Below are 23,336 nucleotides of genomic sequence, written 5' to 3' on the forward strand. Positions count from 1 at the left end.
ACCAGGCCCCACCTCCAACATTGGGAATTACAATTTGACATGAGATTTGGGCAGAGACACAGATGTAAGCCATATCATGTCCCTTGGCAATAACAGCACAGAGGGATATTAATTGGCCTTTGTGAATACACAAGAGCCATAAATACTTTAGTTGTAGCCATATGAAATTATAGACACTGGTTGTAATAATAGAAATGCTTCATCAATAAGCTGGTTGTTTAATTTTGACAAAAGCACAAAAAGTTTGATTTTCTTCTTTCTCTCTATTTGGTTAAAGTGACTGATTTGGAGGAAGTAGGAGTTGGGGCAGAATGACTGTGTTCTGTCAGACACACTCAGCCTCAGGAAGCCAAGCCATAGCTCACATGTTGGGGAAGCAGAGGCCCTCAGAAGATGGGTATAACATAGCCATGTTTGCCTGGAGAACTTGAATATGAGATATACTTATTCTTTATTTCCAAATACAGTATTTTCAAATAATTTTCTTCTAAATTAGAGGAAATAGGTTTAAATTTTAGCATAATTAGGCTATTCATTCACTTAGCAAACACACATGGATCACCTATGGTCAAATAGAACACCAGGTACTGGGGATTGAGAAAATCCTGTCTGGCCCTGTCCTCAAGGAGCTCCATCTATGGGGAAGAACATATATAAAGTGTGTAGAACCCACTGTGATACCTGTGGATAGTAGATGTGTGTACAAGGTAACTTGGTTGTCCAGAAGAGATCACAGTTCTTGGCAAACATGTTTACATTACTCCAGGATGTGGCTTTGGACAGATGTTATAAAACAAAGTGAATGACTTCTTGGCTTGGAGGCTGTATAAAGTTCCATTCTAGTTTACAAGTGTTAGTTCTTATCTACGGAACTTAGGTGTTCCGTAGTTGCTGCAGGCTAATGTGTGGAAATGGGATCCCAGAGGCTTGGAGGTGCAAGGTTTGAAATTGCTTAAAAGCTGAATATGTCCATCTTCTTCATTCCCACTGCAGGTTATCCACCTGTAAGTGGAGAAACATTTCTGATCTCACAAGGGACACATAAACGGAGGACTGGCCTGACTGAATCTCTGAATGCTGGAAGTTGCCATGACTCCAGTAGGAAGGGAAGGAAAGCTATCTATCAGAATTGTGAGGGGCCAAATAGGAGGCAAATGGATGAGCATATTGTACAATACTCTCCTAAACTTTAGGGAGTGAAGTGTATGTCGATCAGCCAAGTCATAATTCTAATGGACTGGGAATTTTGGCTCATTAAAATAGTCCTATGAATAAAACCAAAACATACAATTTTAAAGTAAAAAAAAAATGGAACCTGAGTCAAATCAAACCAGATTTAAACAAACAAACAAAACAAACAAACAAACAAAAAGAACCAGAGGGTCACTAGAAGAAATGGTAACCAAAATGGAAGAAGAAAAGAAGTAGCAGAGGATCTTAAGTTTGTTTTTGTTTTTCTCCTTTTCATAATGGAAAATCTCAATCATAATAAGAAATAGAGGGACTGGTGTGATAAATCCTCATGTGTACTTATCACCCAGCTTCAATAATTTTATTAGCTCATGACCAAGCTCGTTTCATTTATACCACCCCATTTCCCCACCCTGCTGCACCCCCACTGGCCCAGGGATTGAGATGGTAATTTTGAATGTGAAATCAGGCATATCCAGGAAGGAGAGCAGTGGGCAAGGAGGAATCTGTGCCAATTGTGAGGATGTGCCATTTGGCACCAAGTGAAGAGGTGGCATCTGTATCTTGTGCTTGTTTGTCCCTTTTTTTGCTTCCAAACTTTTTGTTTCTTTCTAGTGCTTAGAGTTATAGATTATAGGAAGTTGACTACAAGTGTTTTAGGTGTTTTCTGCTTTAATAACCGTATCTGAAAAGAAGAAGGGAGGGAGTGAGAGAACATGGTAAGATGGAACAAGGGTTGTAGGACTGAGGAGCAAGGCACAGAGATTAAGCTTGCAAGTGGCCAATCCAGCCCTTGGAAGATGGGCAGAACCTACCCTAGTCCCAGCCCCCTTCCCTCTACCTTCATTTCCTCCATGCTCCAGGCAGACAGGCTGAACCACTGTCCATTCCCCAATAACCCACATTCTCTTGACTCCAAGTTTCTTCAAATGCTGTCACTCAGCTTCAAATACCACCTCTTCCTTTTATCTTGCCAGTGACTCCTCCAGTCTCAGCTCTTACACCACTTCCACTATGAGGTCCCTTAGCCCCAAAGTGGCTGGGTGGAGCACCCTTTCTAGATCCTCTCCAGCTTCCTGTAGTCATCCGCAATGGAGCACTTTCCACATTGTTGTGTAACTCCCTGTGTAATCACTTGTCCTGCCCAACAATGGGGATTCAATAAGACTAGAGCTGTGATCATTTTGTAGTTGCACCCCCGGTGTATGCCCAGTGCCCAGCATATAATAGATGCCAATATAATTGTAAAGAATGCATAATAAACTGAAAATAGAATTTGTAGCATATGCAGCAATGCAGACCTAAGAATAGAGAGTGATCCAGGGCCTTCTTTGTGGGAATCAGATAAAAAGTGACTTTTTTGAGAACAAATGCCACCCCCAAATTAGGGCACACTATGTATGGGCTGAATTTCAGTTCTCTCTGGTTTCTTTAGTTAGGTGTCCTTGTGCAATGAACAACCTGCCCAACCACATCCAGCAAATATGGAAGGATCTTTACACCAATGGTTTTCAACTCTGGCCACGTGTTAGAAAAACCTGGGTAACTTTTTGAAATTGTCCCGGTCCAAGCCCCAATCTCAGAGAATTGGATTTAATTGATCCTGGAGCATGGGTTTTAAGGTCCCTCCTGGTATTGCAGCCTGAATTGAGAACTACAGCTTTAGATCTACTGTCATGATCATCTCACTCTAGGCTGTATTACAGACGTGTGTTTGCCTCTCATAGGCATCCCGATGGGGTTCATGGTCCAGCTGAAATGCTAACGGCAACACCAATCATTGGCACTTCTAGATTTACTGCCAGGAGTCTTTGCCTTTATCACCCAACCCCAGATGTCTAGGCATGTCCCCCTGGCCTGTCCCTCACTGAAGAGAGAGCTAACAGGCAGCTGCACCACTACCCTGACCTGCAACTTAGGATTATGAAGGCAAGAGTTCTGAAGTTAAGTCCTTGCCCAACCCATACCTGGTATGTGACCTTGGGGAAGTTATTAACAATTCCCTGCTTCAGTTATCTTGTCTATAAAATTAACTAATGGTACGGGTCTACTTACCTGAAATGGCATAAGCTTTAATGAGCAAATAAGCTGCTCCATAAAATAAATTGTTGTGCAGTTGCTAAATAACCTCATTGTTTAAAACTCCATAGAAACCTATGCTATTCCTCTGAATTTTTACAATAACTATTTGATTTATGCATACAAGACATCATTTGCCTAAAAATCCTTTCTTATATGGGCATTCTCTTTGATTTATTCTCTTTCACTCTGCCAGCACACAACCTGACATATGTATAAAGGATTTGCAAGAAAAATCACTTAATGCATAGCATTTCCTTTGTTGTGACTGTGTTATCATGAACTGTTACAGTTGTCACTTATTCTCAGAATTGTTTGTCTAGTTTTTGTTCAGGCTTATAAATACTCACCTTGGACATGATTTATAGACAGTGTAGGGAAAACAAATACATATGCTGGAATAGTCAACTTAGATTTATTCTTACTTAAGAAAAAAAAAGGCTTAAAGGTTTAATGTGTGCTTGATAAGCTATAAGTCAGCCAGAAAGATGCAAGCAGTTTATATTTACTCTCCTGGGTAGACTCGACATTTACAGTTTCAGCCTTTCTCAGTACTTCTTCAGCAGGTTATGTCTTTCCCAGAAGAACTGATCTGAAAGCACAATTTCCAAGAATGCTATTAAAAGGAGTAGGGACTTTTCGCCAACTACATATTGTGGAGGAGTGGAACATGAACATGAGGGACTCAAGAATTTGAGTGTTTGTTAACGTACCTTGAGTGGGCTTGACTGAGGCTGCTCATAGTGTCTTTACAAGTCTGTGAAGAAAGTCTGCAGTTGGTAATGCCCCCCCGCCAATCTTTTGGCAGCAACCTCCACTCCTAGAACATTACCTTTCCTATTCCAGAAGAAAGCAATTAATATTGCTGGGCAGGAGTCAACACTCTAAAGGAGCCTGGGCTTTGGGTCTGCTCTTTGGAGAATTCCTCAGGAAACTGGTGCTAAAACAAGGGGTCACATTTCATTGCCTTTTGCCAGAGATATAGTGTGGTGTGGTATGGAGACACAGGGCTCAACTTTTGGTTCACACTCTGAGGCTTTGGACAAGCCACTTCATTTTTCTAATCCTCTATTTCCTAATCTGTAACATGAAGATACAAATACCCAATAGGTTTATTGTGGGGCATAAATGACATCACCTACATGAGATGTCTAACATCATGTTAAGCACACAGAAGAAATTCTTCAAAGGTTTGCTAAATTTGAATTATAAAATATCCAGGATCTTAATCCACAGAGAAGAGATACCTTAAAAATGATAGACAGGGTAATATAGTAGAAAAACAATAGGGTTTAGTTTCAGAAGAGTTGAGTGCCTGTCTCTGTCATCAACTAGCTGTGTAACCTTGGGTAAGTTAAGTAACTTACTACTTAACCTCCCTCATCCATCATTTCCTGAGTTGGAAAATGAGAAAAATATTGTCCATCACATAGGGTTACTAGACAGACTAAATAAGATAACACAAGTGAATTCCTGAAAAAAATGGAAGAATTTGAAAGGGTCAATGATAATGGTTTGTGTTGTATCAGCTTTAGGAAACAACTCTTCTATACCCTTTCAATCAGTGATGGATTAGAGATTTTTTTCTAATTTTAACACTGCTAAAAAGCAATGTTTTCTTTATAGACCAAAAGGAAGTCTATTAACTGTAACTGAGGTCTGTTACTAGCTACTATTCTTCACTAGTAAAATATGTAGATCAAATTCTTTATACAAGGTTGGTGTTTCTCTTAGCCACAAGATGACACGGCAGCACTGATTAAGGCCTCCTTTCCTCTCATAGCATGTTACTAGGTTGTTTCCTTCATGGTTACTAATTTCATATGACTTCACGGGCTGATTACATATTTATGTATTATTTATTATGCAAATCTAGCATTATACATTATTTAAAACCATATTAATAGTATGTATTATTTATGATGGAACTGTATTAATATACATTATTTCAAGTATCTTTGGCTAGGGCTTTTTTTTCCTGTGGATTTTGGTCATTAGAAGTTAGTATTCTACTCAAGAATCAATACAGCTCTCCTGGGGACATTACCATCAAGTTCCTTATCATTGCAACTTCTGCATAGCCATTGTCTGTTAAGTGACTCTAACATTAAGAGGCAAAGCCTACAGGGCTCTGACTGCCTAGGATTATGGCTACGCAATGCCACTCCTTTAAAAAATTATGAAGTAGTTTTTATGCCATTAAGATTCCACCTCCTCTGATGGCAGCCTTCATTCTCAGAACATCATCTTTCTGATTGTGGAAGAAAGCAGTTGGATAAATCTGAGAAACTGAGACGTGGTAAAATACATCAAGTGGGATGTATTTGGCTACAAGCCTAAAAAATACTGGCTTATGTATTGAGAATGTGTATTATCTCACCTAATAGGAAGTTTAAAGGTAGGTGAGCCCAGGGATAGTTCTGTGGTTTAATGTGGGGGTCAGCTTCTCTATGATTCTCCTCTCTTTACTTTCTGTGTTTGACAATATTACTCTAGATTGTTGCCACATGGATGTAAGTTGGTTGACACATCCAAGCATCAAATCCTCTCACAAAAATCTTCAAATGAAAGAATGAAACAGGGAAAGAGAAAGCTTTGTTTTATCTTCAGCTCTAAGTTTTATCTGGGAGAAAATCTTTTCCAGAAATCCCCCAGCAGACTGGGACACATACCTACACCTTGACCAAATCATCAACAAGGAATAATAAAACTGCCTCCTTTTTTTCCCATGGCATGGAACAAGCTATTGCATTCCCTGAGGATTAGAACCTTCAAATTAAAGCAAAATTGGCTCTGTTAGCAAGGAAAGAGGGATAATAGTTATTAGGTGGGTAGCCATAAATATCTGTCATGAGGTGCTAGGAATTTAGTTGGTCATTCTTTATGATAAAATTTACATTTAAAAGATTGAGATTTTTAAAAGAACCTAGACTATTTTTAATTTGCTGCCAAGACGGAATAACAGGGACATGATTTACTTTCTCATCTGAAAACCCAGAAAAAAATGTGATCCAATGATTTTCATGACATTTGACAGCAGGGAATGAAGGATGGTGATTACCAAGAGACAACAAACAAATAAGGTGAGACCTAGAAGAATGCTAGAGAAAAGATTGACCATGTTGAATAGACTCATGGAAGATATTAAGAAGACCCAAATAGAACTTCTAAAATGTCTGAGATGAAAAATATGCTGGATGAGATTAATGGCACATTGGAGTCTCTGGATGAGTGAAGGAGATATGGAAAAAATATTTGAGTAAATAATGGCCAAAATTTTTCCAAATTTAATGAACACTACAAATTCACAGATACAAGAAGCTCAGCAAACTCCAAGAATAAAAAGAAAGAAAAAAGAAAATAACTCCAAGGCACATCATAATAAGATTTCTTAAAACTTGTGACAAAGATAAAAATTTTAAAGCAGACAGATAAAAAAGATAAGTACAGAGGAAAAAGCATAGGTATGACTGCAGATTTCTCCCTAGAAACAACGTGAGCAAGAAGACAATGGAGCAACATTTAAAATGCATTGAAAGGAAAAATTTAAAAAAACCTAACTTTAAACCTGAAATTCATAACCCAGCAAAAATAGATTTCAAAAATTAAGACAAAAGAAAGGATTTTTCAGATATAGGAAAGTTGAAATAATCTATCCCCAGCAGACCTGTATTATAAGAAATGTAAAGAAAGTTCTTAAGGCAGAAGTAAAATGATATTAGAAGACAATTTGGAATTAAAAGACTTGAGAATGGTAATTACTTGGGTAAATATAGACATTTTCTTATCTAAATTTCTTAGAAGCATAATTGCTTGCTTAAATAAAAAATAATAACAGTGTAGTGTGCACTTTATGGCATCTATAGAAGTTAAATGTATAACAACAATAGTACAGTGGCCAGAAAGGGAGAAAGGAAGCATACTGCTGAAAGACTTTTATACTATACATGGAGTGATATGCTATCACTTGAAGGTAGACTGTGATAATTTTAAGATATATAATATAATTCTCTGATATCATACCATGAAGAAACTAACCAGCTGCTTGTTTACAGTTGATTAAATTGAACTCCCTTCTAACTTGGAAAGGGCAACTGTATATCTTGATTGAAACTGGCACACATTCTGAGTACGAGTTTGCCTTATAGAGTGTTTGATTCACCAACACAGGATTGTGCATTACATCACATTTGACCATGGGACCCACTTTCCTACAAGGGAGATACAATGCTATGCACATGACCATAGGATGCACTTTTTAAAAATGATACATGATTGTTGTACATATTTTGGGGATACGTGTAATAACTTAATACACTCATATAATTTGTAGGATAAAATCAGTGAAATTGGGGTATTCATTACCTTAAATATTTGTCTTTTCTTTATGTGAGAAACATTCAAGTTATTCTCTTTTAGTTATTTTGAAATGTACAATAGATAATTGTAAACTATAGTCAACCTACAAATGTATCAAACACTAGGTCTTATTTCTTCTATCAAACTGTATACTTGTACCTGTTAATAAGCCTATCTTAATCTCCCTCTTCCCACTACCCTTTCCAGCCCCTGGTAACCACCAATCCACTCTCTGTTATAAGATCCACTTTTTTAGTTTCCACATATAAGTGAGAATACATAATATTTGTCTTCCTGTACTTGGTTTATTTTGCTTAACATAAAGACCTCTAGTTTCATCCATGTTGCTGCAAATGACAGAGTTTTATCCTTTTTTAATATATAAATGTAGAATATTCCATTGTGCATATAATCACATTCTCTTTATCCGTTCATCCATTAATGGGCACTTAGGTTAATTACGTATTTTGGCTATTGTGAATAGTGCTGCAATAAACATGGGAGTGCAGCCATCTCTTTCATATATTGATTTCTTTTCCTTTGGCTATATATATAGCAATGGAATTGCTGGATTATATGATAATTCATTTTTAGTTTTTTGGGGAATCTCCATTCTGTTTTCCACAGTGGTTATACCAATTTACATTCCCACCAAAAGTGCAGGAGGGTTCCCCTTTCTCTATTTTCTGTCTTTTTAAAATAAAAGCCATTTTAACTGGAGTGAGATGCTATCTTATTGTGATTTTAATTTGCATTTCTCTGATAATTAGTGATATTGGGCATTTTTTTCATGTACTTCTTGGCCATTTGTATGTCTTCTTTTATGAAATGCCTATTCACAATAATTAATAGCTTACCAACCAAAAAAAGTCCAGGACCAGACAGATTCACAGCCAAATTCTACCAGAAGTACAAGGAGGAGCTGGTACCATTCCTTCTGAAACTATTCCAATCAACAGAAAAAGAGGGAATCCTCCCTAACTCATTTTATGAGGCCAGCATCATCCTGATACCAAAGCCTGGCAGAGACACAACAAAATAAGAAAATTTTAGACCAATATCCCTGATGAACATCGATGCAAAAATCCTCAATAAAATACTGGCAAACTGAATTCAGCAGCACATCAAAAACTTATCCACCATGATCAAGTGGGCTTCATCCCTGGGATGCAAGGCTGGTTCAACATATGAAAATCAATAAACGTAATCCAGCATATAAACAGAACCAATGACAAAAACCACAAGATTATCTCAATAGATGCAGAAAAGGCCTTTGACAAAATTCAACAACCCTTCATGCTAAAAACTCTCAATAAATTAGGTATTGATGGGACGTATCTTAAAATAATAAGAGCTATCTATGACAAACCAACAGCCAGTATCATACTGAATGGGCAAAAACTGGAAGCATTCCCTTTGAAAACTGGCACAAGACAGGGATGCCCTCTCTCACCACTCCTATTCAACATAGTGTTGGAAGTTCTGGCCAGGGCAATCAGGCAGGAGAAGAAAATGAAGGGTATTCAATTAGGAAAAGAGGAAGTCAAATTGTCCCTATTTGCAGATGACATGATTGTATATGTAGAAAACCCCATCATCTCAGTGCAAAATCTCCTTAAGCTGATAGGCAACTTCAGCAAAGTCTCAGGATACAAACTCAATGTGCAAAAATCACAAGCATTCTTATACACCAATAGCAGACAAACAGAGAGCCAAATCATGAGTGAACTCCCATTCACAATTGCTTCAAAGAGAATAAAATACCTAGGAATCCAACTTACAAGGGATGTGAAGGACCTCTTCAAGGAGAACTACAAACCACTGCTCAATGAAATGAAATAGGATACCAACAAATGGAAGAACATTCGATGCTCATGGGTAGGAAGAATCAATATTGTGAAAATGGCCGTACTGCCCGAGGTAATTTATAGATTCAATGCCATCCCCATCAAGCTACCAATGACTTTCTTCACAGAATTGGAAAAAACTACTTTAAACTTCACATGGAACCAAAAAAGAGCCTGCATTGCCAAGTCAATCCTAAGCCAAAAGAACAAAGCTGGAGGCATAACGCTACCTGACTTCAAATTATACTACAAGGCTACGGTAACCAAAACAGCATGGTACTGGTACCAAAACAGAGATATAGACCAATGGAACAGAACAGAGCCCTCAGAAATAATGCCACACATCTACAACTATCTGATCTTTGACAAACCTGACAAAAACAAGAAATCGGGAAAGGATTCCCTATTCAACAAATGGTGCTGGGAAAATGGGCTAGCCATATGTAGAAAGCTGAAACTGGATCTCTTCCTTACACATTATACAAAAATTCATTCAAGATGGATTAAAGACTTACATGTTAGACCTAAAACCATAAAAACCCTAGAAGAAAACCTAGGCAATACCATTCAGGACATAGGCATGGGCAAGGACTTCATGTCTAAAACACCAAAAGCAATGGCAACAAAAGCCAAAATTGACAAATGGGATCTAATTAAACTAAAGAGCTTCTGCACAGCAAAAGAAACTACCATCAAAGTGAACAGGCAACCTACAGAATGGGAGAAAAATTTTGCAATGTACTCATCTGACAAAGGGCTAATATCCAGAATCTACAATGAACTCCAACAAATTTACAAGAAAAAAAACAAACAAACCAATCAACAAGTGGGCACAGGATATGAACAGACACTTCTCAAAAGAAGACATTTATGCAGCCAAAAGACACGAAAAAATGCTCATCATCACTGGCCATCAGAGAAATGCAAATCAAAACCACAATGAGATACCATCTCACACCAGTTAGAATGGCAATCATTAAAAAGTCAGGAAACAACAGGTGCTGGAGAGGATGTGGAGAAATAGGAACACTTTTACACTGTTGGTGGGACTGTAAACTAGTTCAACCACTGTGGAAGTCAGTGTGGTGATTCCTCAGGGATCAAGAACTAGAAATACCATTTGACCCAGCAATCCCATTACTGGGTATATACCCAAAGGATTATAAATCATGCTGCTATAAAGACACATGCACACGTATGTTTATTGTGGCACTATTCACAATAGCAAAGACTTGGAACCAACCCAAATGTCCAATAATGATAGACTGGATTAAGAAAATGTGGCACATATACACCATGGAATACTATGCAGCCATAAAAAATGATGAGGTCATGTCCTTTGTAGGGACATAGATGAAGCTGGAAACCATCATTCTCAGTAAACTATCGCAAGGACAAAAAACCAAACACCACATGTTCTCACTCATAGGTGAGAATTGAACAATGAGAACACATGGACACAGGAAGGGGAACATCACACACTGGGGCCTGTTGTGGGGTGGGGGGAGGGGGGAGGGATAGCATTAGGAGATATACCTAATGTAAATGACGAGTTAATGGGTGCAGCACACCAACATGGGACATGTATACATATGTAACAAACCTGCACGTTGTGCACATGTACCCTAAAACTTAAAAGTGTAATAAAAAAAGAAAAAATAATAATAATTAAATAATTAAATTAAAAAAAGAAATGTCTATTCAGACCTTTTGTCAATTTTTAATTGATTTATTTCCTTTTTTCCTATGAAGTTGCTTGAGATCCTTATATAGTCTGGTTATTAATCCCTTGTCAGATGGATCATTTGCAAAGATTTTTTTTCCCACCCTGTGAGAAGTCTTTCCATTCTGATTATTTCCTTTGCTGTGCAGAAGATTTTTAGCTTGATGTTATCCAATTTTTCTATTTTTGCCTTGGTTGCCTGTGCTTTCGAGGTCTTACACAAAAATTATATGCCCAGACCAATGTCTTAGAGCATCTCCCCAGTATTTTCTGCCAGTAGTTTCATAGTTTCAGGTATTATATTTAAGTTTTTAATCCATTTCTATTTGATTTTTGTATGTGGTGAGAGAGAGGGGCCTAATTTCATTTTTTTCTGGTCATTCAGCTTTCCCAGCACCATTTATTGAGAGGACTGTCCTATCCCCATTGTATGTTCTTGGTACTTTTGCCAAAAATGAGTTGGCTGTGAATGCATGAATTTATACTTGGGTTCTCAATTCTTTTCCATTAGTCTATGTGTCTGTTTTTATGCCAGTACCATGCTGATTTGGTTACTATAGTTTTGTATTATATTTTGAAGTCAGGTAGTATGATGCCTCCAGTTTTGTTCTTTTTGCTCAGTATTTCCTTGGCTATTTGGAGCCTTTTGTGGTTTCATGTAAATTTTAGGATTATTTTTTCTATTTCTGTGAATAATGTCATTGGTATTTTGATAGGGATTGTATTAAGTATATAAATTGCTTTGGGTAGTATTGTCAGTTTAACAATACTCATTATTCTAATCTAGGAGCAAGTAATAACTTTCCATTTTTTGTGTCCTCTTTAATTTGTTTCATGAGTGTTTTATAGTTTTCCTTGTAGATCTTTCACTTCTTTGGTTAAATTCATTCCTAGGTATTTTCTATTCTTTGTAGCTATTGCTTTTTAATTTCTTTTTCAGATTATTCACTGTTCACATATATAAATGCTACTGATTTTTGTATGTTGTTTTGTATACTGTAAACTTACTGAATTTGTTTATCAGTTCTAAGAGTTTTTTGGTGGAGTCTTTAGGATTTTCTAAGTATAAGATCAGGTCATCTGCAAACAAGGCTAATTTGACTTCCTTTCCTCTTCCAATGCTCTTTATTTCTTTCTCTTGCTTAATTTACCTGTTGATTTTCTTTCTTTTTTTTTCCCCTCCTGCTAGGTCACTACCTCCTTTTCGGCACTAAATGATGCCTTAAGCCCAGCTTTGCCTTTACTGCAGTAAACAGAGTGCCACCCATCTTGAATAGGGGAGGTCACAAAAAGCATAACCCAGTAATGTGTGCAGGCTGGCTAGGGGTTCATGCCCAGGGGACCTGTGGAATGAACCCCCTAAAGTGTGGTGCTGCTGAACAGCCACTTTGCTTTGCTGTTTCCTTTGGCCAAGTTCCAGAGAAGAGTTTCCAGAGCTGGGGATGGTGGTCCCATTTCCCTCCCTTAGTCTCTGGCTGTCCACAGGAATATTTCTCTCTTCAGGTACTCTCAGTGCTTCCATGGGTTGAAGCAGGAATAGGTCTCCTGCCAGGCAACCCAAGATGGTGGAAAAACTTGCTGTCCACCTCGACTTCATTTGTTCCAGTGTGGAAACTATGAATTGGGAGCAAATTTTTCACGTTTGTGCTGGGCAGATTGAGCAGGGGGCATTGTGGACATCCGATTCCTTTCCCATCTTCTTGGACTTTTTTCACTTCTCTGTGGCCCCAGGAACTGTCCCCTTCTCATATTTGAGCTCTGGGATATTGCTGGTGATAATCTCAGTGTTGTATATTTGTTTTTGGTTTTCTATTGTGAGGAGTGGAGCCAGCTTACTTCTATGCCACCAATTTGGAATCCTAGGATTCACTAGTTTTATCATATTCCTCACCTTCCAGATCTGATGAACTTCTGTAACAACCTTTTGACAGGGAAGAACCTTTTGATTTTGACATCTTAAAGAAGATACCCTAACAGTATCAGATTTCATCCTCCAGGATGTAACTTGTACCCAAAGTCAATAACATATTCCCCATGAACAAGTCTAAGAATCCAGGGTTGGGGTAGCATTACTTGCAGTGATCGAAGGAATTTCTGCATTCTGTTTCTGCAGCTCTAGGTTCTGTAGGTCTAAAGGTGCTGGATCCAAAAGTTATGATTATTTTCACCAGGAGATACAGCAAGAATCCTATTAAACTGTAAGCTATCATTGCGGCCCAGTCACTTTGTTCTTCTTACACCAAGAAACTAGCAGGCAAGGAAAGGAGTCACCATCTTGGCAGTGGTAATTGATCCAGTTCTTGGGGAAGTTACACAATGAGGACAGGGAATACTATGACACACAGGTGATTCACTGGAGCATCTCTTGGTATTCCTCTGGCCAATCTTCAGTAAATGTAGTCAAATAGCAGCTATTGCCTGAGATGGGCATGGTGACCAGTACCTCAACACTCAAGAATAAAGACTGATTTCCCTCTCAGCTTAGCCACCAAGACTATCAGAGATATAATAGAGAGTGAAAAGAATCTAGAATGGGTAATGACAGAAGATGAAGGACACCAGTTTTGGCTTCGAGATCAGCTACAGTGGTGGGGGTACAGTTCACTCTATTACCATATTGTAAGTTTTCATATAAAGATAAACCAACCAAAATCCTGAGGCTATTTCCACATGTGTTTAACTCCCTCTGGAAGAATATTCAAGTGTTGCAATGATACGACTGTAGGGATGCTTTGATATGCCTCTGAGATCCCCTTTCAGGATCAAGGTACTTATTTTTCTAGCTGCAGAATGTTGGCTGTTGACAGCTCATACTCAAATCCCTCTCCAGCAATCTCCCTCTGCCAAAGGGAGATACCTTACCCAAGTTTACATCACTGCCTGGCATATATCTAATAATTAGTTATAGGTTGGACCCCCACTCTCTTTCCTCAATGTGTTGAAATATAAAGGGCTATCTCAGCTCCAACATTATCAGTAGGTTTGTCTGAGACCTCTACTGCAACTGCATTATGGTTCAACTTTTCTCCCTGCTAAATTCTGCTTTCCTCACCCCTCAAAGGTGTTAATTCCAAAAGCACACCCAAATAAACCTTTTGCATGCAAACCTAAGAGACTCTAAGTCTGTTTAGTCGCACCGTCAAATACAGAGGAAAAGATACAGAGGCTGGCAAGAGGTATGCTTAACATAAAAAAGAAACTGTTAATAGAGGATTTTAAAGTAATAGATCAGCTTGAATTGGAGATAACCTTTAAGCCATTATTCACATATACTTGAAAGGCTAGCTTTGGTCCCAACAGAAATGTACAAGTGGGTATCATCTTTTGAAAATATGTGGGAAGGTTTCTTGATTTTTCTATACTGTTGGCACAATGCCAGGGCAAAATGCCTTCAACAAATGAGAATCCCAACCTCTCTGATAACAAAGCCTCAAGACCTTAGAGAAAAATGGTAGGTAAAAACATCATTAACTCAGTTTTTGATTTAGATTGGTCTTCTAAGACATTCCCAAAGAACTAGTTTTAAACCTGGTTCCCCAATGCATGGATAAGCATATCTCCCCAACAACAAACTTTTAGGTGGAATCTCTGATCTCCCCCTTGCCCCCCAGTGCTCCCATCACACACACACAGATCACTGTTACTCTTTGCTTGCCTTTCCTGTGACGAAATGGCCAAAATCCAGATGACCCAAGATGATCTGAACAACTGTTTGGAGAAGTAAAACCTTTGTGGAATGTCAATTCTCTCATCCAACTTTCCATTATTCTCAGCTTATTTATTCTACGTGTGTATTCTCCAGTTGTCTTTGTACTCTGGCTTCCTAGTAATTTAAAACATTAAAAAAAACTTTTAATTTAGATTTTCAGAAAAGTTATAAAAATAGAACAGAGTGTTCCTGTATATTTTTCACCCAGCTTTCCCTAATATTAACATCTTACATAACCAGAGTACTCTTGTCAAAACTAAGAAATTAACGTTGGTAAAATACTATTAACTACAGTACACACTTTATTTGGATTTCACCAGTTTTTCCACTAATGTCATTTTTCTGTTCCAGGATCCAGTCCAGGATAATACGTTACCTTTAGTCGTCATGTTTCCGTAGTCTTCTCCAATCTGTGACAGTTTCTCATTCTTTTCGTGTGTGTGTGTGTGTGTGTGTGTGCTTTGGTTTTTTGGTTTTGGTTTTTTTTTTGCTTTTTTTTTTTTGGTGACCTTTCAGTTTAAAGACTACTCTTCAGTGATTTTGTAGAATGTTCCTCAATTTGTGTTTGTTTCATATTTTCTCATGATTAAGATAGGATTTTCAGATGCTGGGAAGAAAACCTAGTGGTGATATGGCCTGATCAGAGGGTCCCTGAAATCAACATAACATATCACTGCTGGTGCTAACCAGCTTTCTCCACTCTGCTCTCTTTTGCCTTTCCATACTTTATGTTTTGGAAATAAGTTAGTAAGTCCAGCCCACATTCTGTGGGAGGGGGTTAAGCTCCACCCCCTGCGGGGGGGTATCTACATGTTTTATTTGGAGTTCTTCTGTGCTATATGGAAAGTCATTTGGATCTCGAAGAGCCTTGTGTGGACCACCAGTTCCAGCCCCAGAGAAAAATAGCAACTTCCCATCTCCTCCATCAGTGACCCAAAGACTGGTTTGTGGGGCTGGGTGGGGACAGGTCACAGCTTTTCTAACATCTTGACCTCTCCTATGTCACCTACTCTGCCTCCCAGAGACTGATAACAAATACTTTCTCCTGATAGGCTCCTTTTTACCATGCAAACCACTCAGAGAAATAGTTTTAAGAGTAGGACAATGAGCGAGAGGTTTTTCTAGAAGCACCCACACAATTTTATCTGAAGCTTGACTAAGTGGGGACCATTCCACAAAAATGCAATGATGTAAAAGTATTTTGTAAACCTTAAAGTACTATAATGTTATTATTATCATTATTACTTCCTCCATGCTACTGTGTGAGCTACATACAGGAAGTTAGAATGTATCACCATGGAATTAAGGTGATGAGAATTTCCATTCCTGTCCAGGGGACTTGAATCACACCCCACAGGTACCTCCTCCTCAGCATTTTTTCATGTTAAGGCTGGCCCTGTCACCTCCTTGGTCTCATTAAGCAACAACTTTATGTTTCTGAACACACACCGCAATTCCTGCTAGAGGCAACATTTATCTAGCGGATCAGATGCAACCAGCCAGAAACAGAGCCCAGCAGCAGCCAGCAGTCTTTTCAAACTGTTTGAAAATGCACTTTAAAAAATGAAGGCAAGCAAGACAGAAGACTGGCCTCCCTTCGCTTCCCCAGCCCTGGGGGAGCCCTCCGATGGCTCACTCTCAGGGAGCACAGAGTGCAGCTGACAGCCGTGCCTGAAGTTTACAAGGTGTAGAGGAAAAACTGGCTAATATTGATTTCTGAAACAGATACAGGAACTAATGGCAGAATTTGCTTGACTGTGGGTCTCCTGTGGCTACTGGCAGAAAGGGAGGACAGAGGCAAAGCATTTGCGAAAATATTCTCCTGTTGTCCTTCCCAGCCTTAGTCTCTGGCTGCAGCTTTCTTGGTGAACACTTTGGCCTAACATAGAGGCTTCCTGATTGCAGGGCGGGGGACTCGACAGAGGGGCTTCTGCAAAGGTTCTGCTTCAGCTGTTCCAAACTGTTCTTTGATGCTTATTGTCTGTATGGAAAGGACCTGCACGGAAACATCCATTTGGGCTTGTTTGAAGGGTGGAAGCAGGGGAAGAACAGGTGGTGCAATTCCTCTTCAAAAAGCAAAGAAAAGAAAACAAGCAACAAACACAACACTCTTGGCTACTCTTCTCTCCACTGCTAAAAACCTTTAAAAGACTATCTCCAGTCCCTGCAGGCATCTATGGACCTGATCTACTTCCTCCAAATAGAAAACTAAACTCTTCTTTCCTCTCCTCCTTCTTGACTCGTTCAAAGCAGCTGTATGTGTCACTCGCTACACCCCATATCCAGCCATTCCCAGGCATGGGGAGGCCCATCAGAGAGGCTGTGTCCACAGAATGTGTCCAAGCAGTGGTTGTCCACTCATTGCCCATTGCACAGCTGATCTTCATGGTGACCTGCTCATTCTCACCTTATTATGGCTTTGAGAGTTTTCTGGTGGGGACTTAGGGTAGCCAGAAATGACCAGAAGCTACTAACAGAGCTTCTACCCTGCAGACAGGACAAGTGGATGAGGGTCTCTGCTTGGGGTCAGGACTTAACTTACCTCACAGCTGTCAGCAGAACCCACTGAAAATATCAGAAGGCTCTTGCCCTGGAGGAGTGAATAGATGCCACTTGTGGAAAAGATACCCTGGTCTGTGGTTGTCAATCAAATCTCCATGAAGCATGCACAAGACACACACTGCAGTGGGTTAGGTGCAACTGTTGCACACACTGAAACTCCTCCACCTTCCCTCCCACTCAAGAAAGTGGATCATAAGAGAATGTCGCATGTAAGAGAATGCGAGCCACGCTATCTTAGCTTTAACTTTGAATTCACAATCATGTATTGAAATAATTATTTTCTCACTTTGGTATTTATTTGCTACAAATAATTCACAAAGCAACTTCTGACAGTGGATTATGGGAGCACAATGAGGAAACTGTCCCAGAGAGTGAGTGACATGTTGGCGGGGGTGGGGGGGGGGTGGGGTGTGTGAAAGGAGAGTCACGTGTCTAACAAGAGAATAAGACAGAATTTTTCTATGTTTCCTTCCTTTCCACCCTCTCCATAGTCTCTGATCTAGATTTACCCTTCCATAAATGTAGAAAGGCCAGAGAAAGGACCAAGAAGGCTCTTTATTTCTAACTGGGAAAATAAAAATAAAAGATGTCTTTAAGATGTCTAGAAATAAGCTGATGAAGAAAATGTGAGTCTTAAGTGTGTTACTTAACTGAACATTATGTCACATAACCTAACTGCATAATATTTTTGGAATCTTTGGAGAGAATGGAGAGAGAACTGTTAGCATCCTTTTTAAAAAGTTTCGGCCAGGTGCTGTGGCTCACGCCTGTAATCCCAGCACTTTGGGAGGCCGAGGCGGGCGGATCACGAGGTCAGGAGATCGAGACCATCCTAGCTAACACAGTGAAACCCTGTCTCTACTAAAAATATAAAAAAATTAGCAGGGCATGGTGGCAGGCACCTGTAGTCCCAGCTACTCGGGAGGCTGAGGCAGAAGAATGGCGTGAACCCAGGAGGCAGAGTTTGCAGTGAGCCGAGATCGCGCCACTGCACTCCAGCCTGGGAGACAGAGCGAGACTCCATCTCAAAAAAAAAAAAGTTTCACAAGAGATTACCCATCTCCTTGCATCTCCCTGCACCATCATGGCAATGGTTTCACTACGTCAGACTTAGTAAAGGTGTTTCCCCAAACCAAGTAGGCAGTAGCAGTATCCCTTTGGGAGACATTAATGTGTATGAGATGGATTTTGAAACTTGAAGCATCAGAGAAACAATGCAGAATATTTAAACGGTCTCACTATTTGGTGGGAGAATGACTCAGGCTCAAATTAGAAAATAGTCAAATAGAAAAATCCAGATGGGCCTGAAGAGAGTGGTGGAAGAAATTTGACTGCTAATCATCTCTAATTCACCTCCTACTTCTTCTGGAGCAAAAGAAGAGACTGAAGCTCTCACAGTGCTGTGAATGAAAACAAATTCTGGAAACAAATTTAGCATGAGTCAGAGCAGAGCAGTCTGGAAGACTGGGTTGGCCGGGCACATTCCCCAGCTGACTCCATTCACAGCAGGGGAAAGAGGAAGATGGCCACGTGGCTCCTAGTGGCGGAGGTGTGGGTGAGCGACAGCATGGACCGGAAGCCCCACAGACAAGCAGAAAGCAGAGTCGTGACAGATCCAGGAGGGATAGTACCTGGGCATAAGCCTGGATGCTATGAGTTTGAAGACGGTCTAAGGTCAAGTGGGCAGCCCAGCACTGAGGCACAGATACCATGGTTAGGAGTTACAGAGTAAGCAGAACTAAATATGACACTATTTTTACACACACACACACTCACATGTGCATACTGTGAGCCCCTTGAGGACAGGAATATCACACCCTCTGTATTCCAGCACCTATGACAGTGCCAGACAATAGAGGTGCTTTTGACATTGAAAATGAGCAAGGGAGTCACATCAAATGGGCAGCAGGGCCTGGGAAGATCCAGATGCAGACGTTGAGTCAGGCACGATGGTTGGCCAGTCTGAACTGGCTTTGGGGGATAAGCTAGGAATCAGAGGGAACAGAAGTGTTGCAGTCAGCTGAGGATTAGAAATCCTGTCAGCTGGTCCAGGCAGCCATGCTGAGGCTCTAGCAGTAAGGGCTGTCAACATTGAAGCCATCTTTCAGCATGAGGCACTATAGTACTGTGTTTAAGAGTGCGGGGCTGGGCACAGTGCCCCTGGGCTGGTGTCTCTGGCTGCTGCATACTCACTGTGAAACTCTGGGCCACTTATTCTCTCACTGTTCAATTTCTGCAACTGTAAAATTAGAATAATAATAGTGCTTAGCATAAAGGGTTGTTGTGAAGACTAAATGAGTTGTTATATATTAAGTGTTTAGAGCAGTGCCTGGAATATAGTAAGTGCTCAATAAATATTAGCTATTACTCTAATTATCCTTCTCCTCCATTCAGAAAGTTTCTGTGCGCTTTGTGGCAGGGTAGACTGAATCCCAGGACCAGACTACCATGGCTCTGTTAGGAATGTAAGCTAAGGTGCCTCCCAAATGTCTATCCTTCTCTGTTGCTTTTTTGCTTTTTTCTTTTTAAGTGGACTGCAACAGTAGCCTCCTCTGTGGTCTGACTTTCTGCCTTTAGTTCTAGACTTATCCAGCCAGAAACAATCCTTCTAAAATGAAAATCTGATCAGACAATTTTACTTGCCTGCCTAATATTATTCATAATATCCCTTTGCCCTCAAGATCTTTTGGATTTCCTTACCCAAAAAGGATAGGAGAACTCCTTGAATAAATTGCTCACTCCAGGACTGGGGACATACACAAGATGAACCTGGAGCATGTTGTAGTGCCAGAAAGTAACAAAATGCTAAAAAAAGAGAAAAAAAGAAAAAAAGGCTACAATGATGGGGTATGTCAAAGGGACACAGGTATCAACTTGAAAGAGTTTCCAATGACCAAAGCTGGAACAATTTGAACAACAAAATAAATAAAGTAGTACTGGATTATAACTCAAAGTACAAGATAAACATCCATGAGTTCATACTGATATAAGTAAATGATTGAATAAATAAATTAATAGAGGAGAAGAGACAAATCTCTCCTGCAGAAGAATTCCAAATAAATTGTGTAGATATTTTACCCTTAAGGAGAGGGGAGTTTGGGCTGTGCATAGTGAATTCATAAGTGAGCAATAATGATAAGAGGGGGGAAAAAATGGTAGCTTTATAGTGAAGAAAGATGGAAAACACTACCTTAGCCAGATAATCAAGATCAACATTAGCAGTGTAATTGATAAGTAATAAAGTTCATGTTAATGGTATGTACCCTTGATACAATGTGATAAAAATGGCACTTTATTTCTGGGGTCTTCCTCCCCAAAACTCATAATGCCAGTCTAATCTTGAGAAAAACATCAGACAAATCCAAATTGAGGGAACATCAAGGTTCACCTTGTGTATTTCTTGGGTCCTGACTGATACTCCTCAAAACTGTCAAGGTCATAAAAAACCAGGAGTCTGATAAATTGTCACAGTGAAGAGGAGCCTAAGGAGAAAGGATAACTAAATGTAATGTGGCATTCTGGGACAAAAAAGAACATTAGATACAAACTAAGGAAATCTGAATAAAGTATTGACATTAGTTAATAATAATATGTCAACATTGAAGGTCAGATGCGGTGGCTCACGCCTGTAATCCCAGCACTTTGGGAGACCGAGGCAGGCGGATCACTTGAGGTCAGGTTTGAGACCAGCCTGGCCAACATGTTGAAGCCCTGTCTCTACTAAAAATACAAAAATTAGCCGGGTATTGTGGCTCCTGCCTGTAGTCCCAGCTACTCGGGAAGCTGAGGCATGAGAATTGCTTGAACCAGGGAGGACGGAGGTTGCTGTGAGCCAAGATCATGCCGTTGCACTCCAGCCTGGGTGACAGAGCAAGACCCTGTCTCACAATAATAATAATAATAAAGTCAACATAGGTTAATCAGTGACAAATGTACCACACTAATATTGATGCTAATAATACAGGAAACTGCATGTGGGTTTGTATATGGAAACTCTCTGTACGGTTTTCCCAATTTTTCTGTAAATCTAAAATTGTTCCAAAAATTAAAGCTTATTAAAATTAAAAAAAAAAGATAGGAGGGGATAACAAAGATAAACTTTATACCTGTTTCAGAACTCTGGAAGGCCCAGACACCATCAGACCAAACCCATTCTCAAATTAGCAGCAACATCTCCTCTAGGTGCACTCCAACTCTGAGTTCTTTAGGGAGGTGAAAAAAGCGATTACCTCTTTCTCCTTTTAGAACACAGAAAGCACCCATCTTCTTTGTTCTATCCTACATAGGCAGCAGGACATGGGATTGATGGACAATTTGGGTTCTGGAATGAGGCAGACTCATTTCCCATGAACTCAGGAAAATTCTAAGCCTCTCTGGACCTGTTTCCTCATTCATAAAATGAAAATAATGCTTACCACATAGAACTGATGAGATAATATGATGAGATACTGTATAAACAATGTTTAACAGAGTGCCTGGTAGATAACGATTAAGCAGTGTCATCATCTATCTCACTCCTCTCAGACCTTGCCAGTAGAACCCGGGGTCCAGACAGTACATGCAGGAAAAACAGAAATGATGTCTGTTTTCTAGAACTTTCTTGTCAAAACCAAGGTGGACAGACATAGAGTTAGCAGAGTAATTGTCTAAGTAACTTGGCCAGAGTTAGTTGAGGAACCCAAGCTGCAGTTATTATGGAACTGCTTTTAGAGGCTGCGGATTTGGAAAGGAAGCCACATTGAGACTTGCTATTTACCCTGAGGGCACCTGCTTGATTTCTGTGGGATCAGGAAGCTCTGTTTTTAATATGTTCCAGCCAGTTTTCAGCCTACACAATGATTACAATCAGATCCAAACTAGTTTCAGCAGAATTTGCCAATAAAATGTCATGAGACTACAGAGCGGATTCCTTATTATTTCAGTAAATCTAGACACACATTACGGTTTTACCAACAACCGATCATGTTTTTGTGATTTTAACACAAACAGCAATAGAGTGTGTCCAGCGTGATGTGTTCTCACCATTCTGAAGACCACCCTGTTGCTTGAGCATAATTTTCTTCTTCCCGCGGGTGCTTTACCAAGGCTCTCCTTTGGGACAGTTTGGCTATTTGACCAGGTAGAGATGTCAGTGGCGGTCATTGCTGACATCACTGTACTTCCTTTCCTCTGAGGACCAGAAGAGCAACTCCCCGTCTGTCTCTATCCAGCTGGGCAGTTTCCTGGCAGAACGGAGCAGCTCAGGAATGCTAGGTCTCGGGGTGGTTTCCCGCCACTCAGGCCCCTGCTTGTGGCCTGTGCTCCTGCACCCACAAACCAACCTCTCTGAAAGGCACCGAATGGAAGATTCCCCATGGATCATCAGGCAAAGCTCAAGCCGTCTTGCAGGATGCTGTGCAATCCTGCTTTTTTCTAGAATTTAGAATTAGAATAACATTCTAATTTGTTTATGATTAAATATTACCGGCATGTTCAGTAGGCAAACGAGTTACACTACAATATCGAGCAGACTCTGTGTATTTACAGTGAATCTGCTGTGTTAAATCTGCTGTGTCTACATCAAGGTTGGAGCTTTAGGATCTTCAGAAGAGGGCCATTTATAATGTTTTCTTCTTTCTTTTAGCATTTTATTTTCTGTTTTAGGTGCCTTACAATTTTCACAATAGTTTCAACACTTTATATTTTAAAGTTTTCTTTCTTTCTCTTTCATTTTATTTCTTTCACATTATATAGTTAGTTCTGTGTTCATGCAGGGGAAGTAATGAATGAAACAGCTAGCTGATAAATTCTATTAAAGCACAATAAAAATTTGGGTCCTTCTGGATAAATGAAAGTTTCCATGATGAATTTCTCATGCACTCCACTC

The 23,336-nt window shown here is 39.7% G+C and overlaps 1 long non-coding RNA gene across 1 annotated transcript; it reads right to left on the bottom strand.

The window, feature by feature from the left end:
- Nucleotides 1-14,854: 14,854 nt before the first annotated feature.
- Nucleotides 14,855-22,868, bottom strand: LOC134810013 (uncharacterized). Its single transcript, XR_010157075.1, has 3 exons — nucleotides 22,792-22,868; nucleotides 22,493-22,692; nucleotides 14,855-15,022 (listed from the first exon to the last, which is right to left on the bottom strand). It is a non-coding gene; the product is annotated as an uncharacterized LOC134810013 (long non-coding RNA).
- Between the last annotated feature and the right edge of the window lie 468 nt (nucleotides 22,869-23,336).

Source organism: Pan troglodytes, chromosome 4 (assembly GCF_028858775.2).
Source record: "Pan troglodytes isolate AG18354 chromosome 4, NHGRI_mPanTro3-v2.0_pri, whole genome shotgun sequence".
NCBI lineage: Eukaryota > Metazoa > Chordata > Mammalia > Primates > Hominidae > Pan > Pan troglodytes.